Source organism: Acomys minous, assembly GCF_964271855.1.
Source record: "Acomys minous genome assembly, chromosome: 12".
Classification (NCBI taxonomy): Eukaryota; Metazoa; Chordata; class Mammalia; order Rodentia; family Muridae; genus Acomys; species Acomys minous.
Window position 1 is genome coordinate 105,059,852 of NC_140493.1, and position 9,049 is coordinate 105,068,900.

General features: G+C 48.7%; 1 long non-coding RNA gene across 2 annotated transcripts in view; it reads right to left on the bottom strand.

Moving 5' to 3' along the window:
* The window catches only part of LOC311579127, a 204,250-nt gene extending 200,407 nt beyond the window's left edge, over nucleotides 1-3,843 (bottom strand). For both annotated transcript variants that reach the window (XR_014773061.1, XR_014773062.1), the window contains exon 1: nucleotides 3,281-3,843. This is a non-coding gene — a long non-coding RNA (uncharacterized lncRNA). The remainder of the gene's footprint in view (nucleotides 1-3,280) is intronic.
* Between the last annotated feature and the right edge of the window lie 5,206 nt (nucleotides 3,844-9,049).

Here is a 9,049-nt window from a genome sequence, read left to right on the forward strand (position 1 = left end):
GTACAGGAAATGCTCAGGCCTTGTTTAAGGAGTAGCAGCATGGTGGCTCACAAACGTTAATCTAAGCACTTCAGAAAGCTGAGGCAGGAGGACTGTTTCAAGGTAAAGGCCTGCCTAGTCTTCAGAGAGACCCTATCTCAAAACACAATCAAACACTGCAGGTGGTGGGGGGTGTCAAGGTGCTCAAAGAAAAGCCAAGTGGCTGCAACCAGACCTCAGCCGAAGTGTGTTCTACCGAGACCGAAGGAACCTCACACAAGCATCACCTGTGCTCTGTGAGGCCAGCCAGTCCACATTGGAAGAGGCTGCGAGAGGCTGCAAGCAGGTAGCTCTAATCTATGCACACTGTGGGTTCAAGGCTTAGACTCACAGAATCTCTGTCAAAGAGTCGAAGAGATCAGCGGCACAAGTAAGCCAGGGAGGCCTTCTGGAGGAAGAGAGAGTGTGGTCGCCACACAGAGACCCCCACACAGCCTTCACGTGGCCAAGAAGCAACCTTCTCATATGCAGTCTTTTACGTGATGGCCTTCGTCCCCAAGTCCGTCACCCTGGCTCCACGCACCGCCAAAAGAAATCCCTTACAGAAAGTCAGACTCCCTTACCCAAAACTCCCTCAGTCCATAGAGGTGGAAGCAAGGCTGTCATGTCCCTTCAGCTCTGCCCAGGTGACCAGGAAATGCAGCCTCCACGCAAGGTTTGCACGCCTGACACACCTGCCACTCCTGTGTTGTGTGAGTCACCTGCGCAAGCACTGCACCACGTACTTCTCAACCATGGAGTCGGTTGCTCAGCAGCTCCTCTCACGCACACCACCGGATGTTATCCATCTCCTGCCTCCTGAGACATGTTGGGACACATCGGGTAATAACCCAATTTTTTACTCAACAACATGCCTGGTGGAAGTTTGGTGGAGCGGGGTACAGAGATGGTTCTTACAGTTTGGGGTCTGGGCCTCCCAGGAGGCCCACAGGGGTCGGGGAGTCCTGATCCTGTTCAGCAGCTGTCAGACAGGACGGGTGAGGGAGCGTGGACAGGAGCTGGAGGTGGCCTCTCCATGTCAGGCCTTCTCGGAACAAAGGCCACAGGTTGTGCTCCGTCAGTTTCCATTTTCACAAGAAGGCTTTGTAGCACACAGAATGAGTTCCGGGAAAAAGATCATCTGCACAAGGCCTGTGAGTCAGTCAGAAGCCCTAGATCCTCGATGCTCTCCTGAGGCCTGATCACTGTGCCGTGGTGTGAGCCAGATGTTAACATGTGGGAAAGGAGATGGGGGGGGTAGGGTTGGGGAGGTCGGGGGATTCTATTTGCAACTTTCCTGTAAATCTAGGACCATGCTAAATTCAAGAGTTGTCTTAAAGAAAAGGCAACGCTTTAAACCTTGCTGCCTAGCAAACATGGCTCTACAGTGTCACAGAGGCAAGTGGGATCATAGTTTTAAGGAGAATTTCAAGTGAACAGTCCTGGCTGTGTTGATGTTGAGTCTTTGGAAGAAAGTAAGCTTTGCACTCAGTGGTCCTTTTTCCGTCTTTTTAGCCCTGTGCCTCTGTGCCCCCTCCCCAAGGGAAAGACTATGAAAGCGCCTTCTCAGAAACATCTTCCACTTGAACTATCCTCCAGCACTCAACCAACCAACTTAAGGAGGACAATTTCTAGAAACTTCTTGTAAAGCATCCTCCCAAAGGCAGAGAAATATTTATGTGCTAAGGGACCCCCATCAGTGTATGATCACTGGGGGGTAAGTTTGGATATATCTAAGTGAAGCAAATGATTGCTTCTAGGCTGCAGGAGAATACAGTAGTACTACAGAGTCATGACCGGCTGGGGTGGGGGTGGGGGGTGGGGAGGGCACGTGAGCTGGAAACAAAGTCACGAACATCGTGGTTTGCTGCAGTAAGAAAAGGTGTGCAGCTCCCAGCACTGCGGCATCTGGATGTCTTTCTGCCAGTTGTCCCATCTACGGAGATGGGGAGAATGGGGGTTGGGGAAGCTAGTCTGTGGCTCCTTGGTCAATGAGACTGTTTCCGAAGTGCCTCTCCTAGAGTTGTTAGACTGAGGCAGAGGTCAGAGGCAGGAGGATGGCCGCTGGGGAGCCATACTGTACCTACCATTCTGGTCAGTAGGCAACGACCTGGATGGGGCCAGAGGCAGCAGGACCTCGACTTCTTGCAGGACAGTCGTGCCCCACAAAACTTTTAAAAATTATTATTTTTTTTTTTCTTCCTGTGCTGCCTAGCCCTCCCTCCCTCAGCAGGTGCTGCCTGAGAGCTCAAAGCCCCTGGGCACTGACCAAGGCCAATCCCAGGCCCAGTAGCTTTCTATATAGGAAGGAATTATGGGTGGGAATGGGTCACCATACACAGGTTCCAAAGAGAGCCTAGGCACTGCTGACAGGGGTGGGTGGAGGAGGGGAGAGGGAATCCTGTATCTGGAAAGTGTCCCCAGGAAACCACCTCCAGGGGGAAGGTTCTGGAATTAAGAGTGAGAGCCAAGGAGGGAGAAGGAAACAGAGGAACCTGGTGTAATTTAGGGTGGGGTAGCTCAGTCATTCATTCAACAAACACCTACTCTCGGACTACTTGGTGACAGGTACCAACCTCCCCACCACAGCGCAATCACAAAAGGACAAGGAGGAGCGAGAGCTATTGAGTACAGATGCGTCTCATTTACAATTGTATCTCAAGACCTGAGCCAAAAGTCCTCTTCATGATACACGCTGCACAAACGGGGAAGAGGAGGGTGGTGTGTGTACACACTGGACCAAATTCCTGCCTTTGGAAAGCCTGCTCGCGTGATGGCCAATACCCATCCCTCCATCCGCTAGGCAGCAGCCCAAGTCTTCCAAATAATGAGGTATCCACCAAGCGTCCCCTCTGCTACCCAGCCCCCGTGATCTCCCGCAAACACTGCACCCTAGAAGCCCGCTGTGTGCAATGGGCCACTGCACGGAGAGGCTCGGCTAGCAAAGCAAAGGGTCTCAAAGGACCACCCCCGCGAAAAGCCAGGTGCCAAGTAGGCAGGCGCTTCCTCTGCTAAGTCTCTGTCCCTGCGCGGGGGGTAACCTAGAGCTTCATCACACCGCAGGCTGAAGTACAGGACCATGACCCAGAACGCCCGCTGACTACAGAGATCTGAGCTGGTAGGCTCCACCTGAAGGATTGATTGCTAGAAAGACTCCTAGCGTAAACTAGAGCAAAAATTCCAACCCTGAAGCCTTCAAAAAGCAAAACAAGGTGGGAGTAGGCAAATCAAATGAACAACGTCGAACCGCTGGGAAACTTACCTCCAGGTGGGAGAGCAGCTGGGAAGTGTGAAGACAATCCACCGATGATGGAGACGAAGTCTTGGGTCTTCTAAATCCAGTTGATAAGCACCAAGTAATCCACGTTAAGGAACCCGAAGCCCTGAACTCTCGCCCTACTGTATATCCAGCGCCTTAAGACAAAGTGCCGCCACCGCGCAGCCGACTCTTGTGGGGTAAACGCCGGGAGTCGCGCGCCTGGCTTCACAGGCGGCTGCAGCGCTGTCTCCAGGAGCTGACCTGGGCCAAGTGCCGCTGAAGGACTCTGACCTGCGCATCCCGTCTCCTTGCACAGCTCTGTGCCTTTCTTCTAAGAGCATCGACAGCGCAAATACACAATCCGCGCTAGGAAAAACCCCTCTGACGAATCCAGAATATTCCATCGCAAGCGCAGGTTTTTAAGTCCGCGGGGAACCGGTACTACAGGGAGGTCGCTGGCCAGGCAGCAAAGCCCTGGAGACGCGGAGCGGCTGCGTTCAGCCCCAAGCCGCGAGAAACAGCGAACTTTCTGCGCCACCGCTTTGCGCGCCGCCGGGCCATTTCGTCCTTTTATACCCACGGACTGTGGATGGGCGTGGTCAGTGGGCGGAGCTAGGTGATAGATTGCCGAGTGTTATTCTGGGAGTTGTAGTTCTGTCTTTCTACTGACATTCAAGAAGGGATTAGCAAAGGCTAGAGTGGGCTCACCATCGCTACCTTGCCTCGCTGACTTTGTCCACAGGAAGGCTGGGAACCCATCCTGTTCTAGTTTTATTTCTGTTGCAACTGAGGGGAGAAAGGAGTCTATTTCAGCTTCAGAAGAGGAAGTTACCTTGCTGCCTCAGTTTTTTTTTTTCGTTGCTGCGATAAAATACTATCAAAAGCAACGGACACTAAGCAAAGACTTAATTTTTGATAAAAGAGTCAGAAACATACACTGGAAAAAGGTAAGTCTGTTCAACAAACGATGCCGGGAAACTTGGATTTCTGCCTACAGGAGGGTGAAATTGGATTCGGATATTTCACCTCGTACAAAAAAATCAATTCAAATTTATCAAAGATCTTAATTTATAACCGGAAACACTGAAACTTGTAGAAGAAAACATAGGGAATACTCTTCAAGATGCTGGGGTAAGCAAGAACGTCTTGAATGGAACAGCAACAACATAGGAACTAACCCCAAGCACCACCCAATGAGACTGCATGAAAATAAAAAGTTCTGGACAGCAAAGGGATATGCAGCATTAACTGAGAGGCCGCGGAAGGGGAGAAAAATCTGTGCCAGCTACTCTTCAGACAATGGAATAATATCCAGAATTTACAAAGAATTTCAGAAATTAAGTCCCAAAGATGTAAAACTGCTAGTCAATAAGTGGACCAATGCACGCGCAAATTAATTCAGCCACTGTGCAGATCAGTTTGGAGAGTTCTTGAAAAGTTGAAAATAGAGCTGCCATTCAAGCCGGCTACTATACTCCTGGGGATACGCCCAGAGAACTCCATACCCTCCCATAGAGTTATTGGCACTCCCATGACTCCCGTGTTTATTGCTGCAAAGAGCCGGAATCAACCTAGACATCAACCAAGAGATAAATGGATAATGAAATTCTGGTATGTAAATAAAGTGGAATATTATTTAGCTCGAAGAAGAAACGAAACTTAGAATGTTTGCGGGGAAATGGATGGACTTAGGATGTATAACATGAAGCAAGGTCGCACAATCTCAGAAGGAAAAAAAAATGTGTAGTCTGCGTCATATGAGGAACCTAGCCCAGTAACATATGTGTATATGCAAACAAATGTACATGTGGACATGGTACAACATGAAGAAAAGAGAACAGGGAAGGCCAAATGTAAAGTCATGGGGAAGATGACACAGGTAATGGTCACAAGTTATGAAAGAGGATATAAAACTAATTGCTTTCCTAGTTCTAACGCTGTCATAGATTTTTTTTTTCATTTTTGGTGGTGGGTAAGTACATAAAAATATATTGGAAAGTAGAAATGTGAACTTGAGTGTGAATCTCCACAATGCAGAATGCCTACCCCAACTGTTTAGAAGCTCACTGAGATGCATAGACTCTGAGTCTGGTTGATTTTAGCATGTGATTTTTTTTTTAATCTCAAAGATATGTGTGTGTGTGTGTGTGTGTGTGTGTGTGTGTGCGCGCGCGCGCGCGTGTGTGTGTACCCTTTATATATCTTTAATATATTTATATAAAATATATATTAATATTAAATAGCTTTAATGTATTTATATAGAATATTTTATATCTATAAATATATTAAAGCTAGTTTTTAAGGAACTTAAAAAAGAAAGGGTATCACATTTCAAGTGTGTTGACTCACATTTCAAGTAGCATCATTGTGGTGGGAAAGGCAAGGTAGCGGGAGCTTTATGCAGCTGCTCACATCACATGCACAGTCAGGAAACAGAGGGTAAATGCACACTGCTGCTCAACTCTTTCCACCTAGGGAATGGCCCTGCCCATAATTAAGATGGGTCTTCCCATCCCCACAGGATGCACAGAGCCCCGTCTCCATGGTAATTCTAGGGTCTGCAGCAGTAACCATCACACTCAGAGACAAGGCACGCGTGCCAAGAGGAAGCCAGGTGTGGTGGCCTTTGCCTGTAATCCCAGGACTCAGGAAGCTTAAACAGGAAGGAGTGATGCCTGGGGTACAGGGCGACACCTTGATTAAAAAGCCAGTAAGTCAACTGTTCTCAAACTGCAGGGTGTGACCCTTCCATAGGGGTCACATAACAAATATACCACACATCAGCTATTTACATTATGATTCATAACAGAAGCAAAATTACAGTTATGAAGTAGCAACAAAAAATAATTTTATGGTTTGGGGGTCACCACAACATGAGGAACTATATTAAAGGGTCGCAGCATTAGGAGGGTTGAGAGCCACTACAATAAGTATATGCATACACACAGATATTGCATACATATAATAAGGCACACATATGTTCTTCCAGATAAGAATAATGGGGTGTATTGGTCACTCTTCTGTTGCTGTGATAAAAATGCCAAGACCAAAAACAATTTAAGGTTCTAAAGGAATAGTGACCTCGTGGTGGGAAACGCATGGTGTGGGGAACGCATGGTGTGGCTGCAGATGTAGTGGCAGGGGCAGGACACTGGCTGATCCCATTTCATCCACAAACAGGGGGCAGAGAGAAAGAACAGAAAGTGGAGGTGCAGCTATAAACCCCACAACACCACCCTCAGTGATGTACTTTCTCCAGCAAGGCTGCACCTCCTACATTTCCATAGCCTCCCCCTCAAAAAGCACCACCAGTGGGGACCAAGGACCATGAGCCTATGGAAACATTTCTCACTGGAGGAATGGACTTAGAGAAGAGAGGAGGTGATGGGAGTGGTGCCAAGGCCTTCCTTAAGCCCAGTCTTCAAATTGCCCCCCAGTGCTCTAATTCACTCCCCACCCCACCCCCACCCCACTGAAATCACAGGCTCCAAGCATTCTCTGTGTTGGCCCTGGCTACCTGGCTCCCATATGGTACTGAGTGACAATCCCTATAGTGAGTGCCACTGCAGAAAAGTTAGGTCACTGTTTCCATTTTACAATCACAACTGCCCTGCCCCCCTGCTTACAGGAAAACTCAGACAAAAGTGAAGACCAGCAGTGCAGACTACTGCTTTCCCCTCCCTCAAGCCCAGATTCTCCCAATCTCTCCTACAGTAGTCTGCCATGTAGCCGTGGCAGCGAAGGACTGCTGTCCTCTCAAAAAGGTGGGTTTCCCTGGCTGCTGTTTCTTCTGCACCTGCTCCTCAGCCCACTCCTCAGCTCTTTACATTTTCTCTTCAGCAGCATTAGCCACCTGAAGGATTTGGAAGAACGGTCCTCACTACTGTGATGGATTGTATCCAGGCAACGGAGTCCAGACTATGGAGTCACATGGTCCTAGTTTAAAAACTTCCAGGTGCAGCAATAGGAACTCGTGCTTAGCTAAGGATATGGACAGATATGAACACACACACACACACACACACACACACACACACACACACACACACTTCTGCTCACTCCACTATGAAGGACAAGATGCAGTGATACCCCAGAACCAAGAAGTACCAGGCCCATGGGTGCTTTCTAATACTATTGTTCTATGTAGGGTACCAGGGAAACTTGGGCAATTGGCTGAATCTAGGCCAAGGGCAAGAAATATATAGGAAGAACCTTGGCCATCTTAAAGGACTAGTAAGTAATAAAGTGCTAAAATGTACAGAAATACTACAGGTAGCCAATAATAATATGTATATGGCAAAGGGACACAGAAACCAACTCAAGCCAGATCTGGTGGTGTGCACCTATTGCCCTAGCTCCTTGGGAGGCTGAGGAAGAAAGATCAGAAGTTCAAGGTCAATCGGAGCTAATGAGGGAGTTCAAGGCCAGCTTGGGCAACTTGGAAAGATGCCACATTAAAAATGAGAAATAAAGAGAGCTGGGCCTATAATTCAGTGATGGAGAGCTTTCCCAGCACACACAACACTCTGGGTTCAATCCCTGATGCTACGAGGAGAAAGAGGGAGGGGCAAGGAGGAAGAGGAAGACAAGGAGGAATGAGGAAGGAGAGAGTGAGAGTGAGCCAGCAAGCAAGCAGGGAAGAGAAAGGTGGGAAGGGGGTGAGAGGGGCACTAGAGAAGAAGGGAGAGAATGGAAGGGGAAAGGCATAGGGAAGTGGGAAGGGTTCAGTCAAGAGACTGGAGGGGAGGAGAGAGGGTGGGAAATGGGAAAGGGAAGGAGGGAAGGGAAGAGGAATAAAAGAGATGGTGAAAGGGGAGCAACAGGGAGAGGAGGAGTGGGGAGGAGAGGGAAGGAGGACCTAATTTCTGGGCATCAGAATCTCCATCTATTGATGCTTGTGGGGTTTTATTTATTTTAAGTTTGCAAGTAGGCATACATACATATAGAGTTCTAATCAAAACCCTTTCCAAGTCAAAACCTCTTGGGCAGAGTGTTTGCTTTAATCAAGTGGAGCCTCCATCTCTCTGTGTAGTGCTCTTTCTGCCAGGAGCATATCCCCCCCCCCAAAAAAAAACTTCCTGACTGGCAAATGAGGCAGAGCATTCAGAGAAACATGTTGCCATGGCCATGGCGGAAACTCAACAGCATCCACGGCTGGCCTGAGGCCACACGTATGAATCTCTCAGATGGCAGGATATGAATATTGGCTGGTTAAAATATGCAAATGAACTTGGCACTGGTGTCCTCCCCTCCGTGCCCCCCCTAAAAAAATACCAAGATCAAAGGGAGAATTACACAAGGAGAGAGCTGCAAGCAAAGCTGCCTGGCAGGTGAGCAGGGCGAGAGGGCGTGTCTTTGGAAGTCAATCGCCGGGGTTTTGCATGCTTGTTGCAGAGATTCAAATAATTGAAAAACAGAAAGACGCAGAGCTATTCCTGAGGGGTAGAGAGGGATGCTAGGATTCAAGCAAGTATTCCTGAGCTAGCAAGTTTCAGATGGGCCAGGCCCCCTGAAGCATGAGTCTCTCCACCATTCAGAGCCATGGTCTTGTGAGGTCGAGGTGGGGGGAAGTGGGGGTGCTGGGGGTGGGGGGGTGGGGGGTGGCGGGTCTTCAGAGCCGAGACTTCCCATCACACCACGTGACACAGTGCTCTTTAGCTTCTTTTCCTCCTCTTTCAATATGCTCAGTTCTCAAGCACAGACCACAAAAGGCTCAGAAGGAGTTCCTCTAAAATCTTTGGTAAGCATTTACAGATGTGCAAGGCTCAGTTT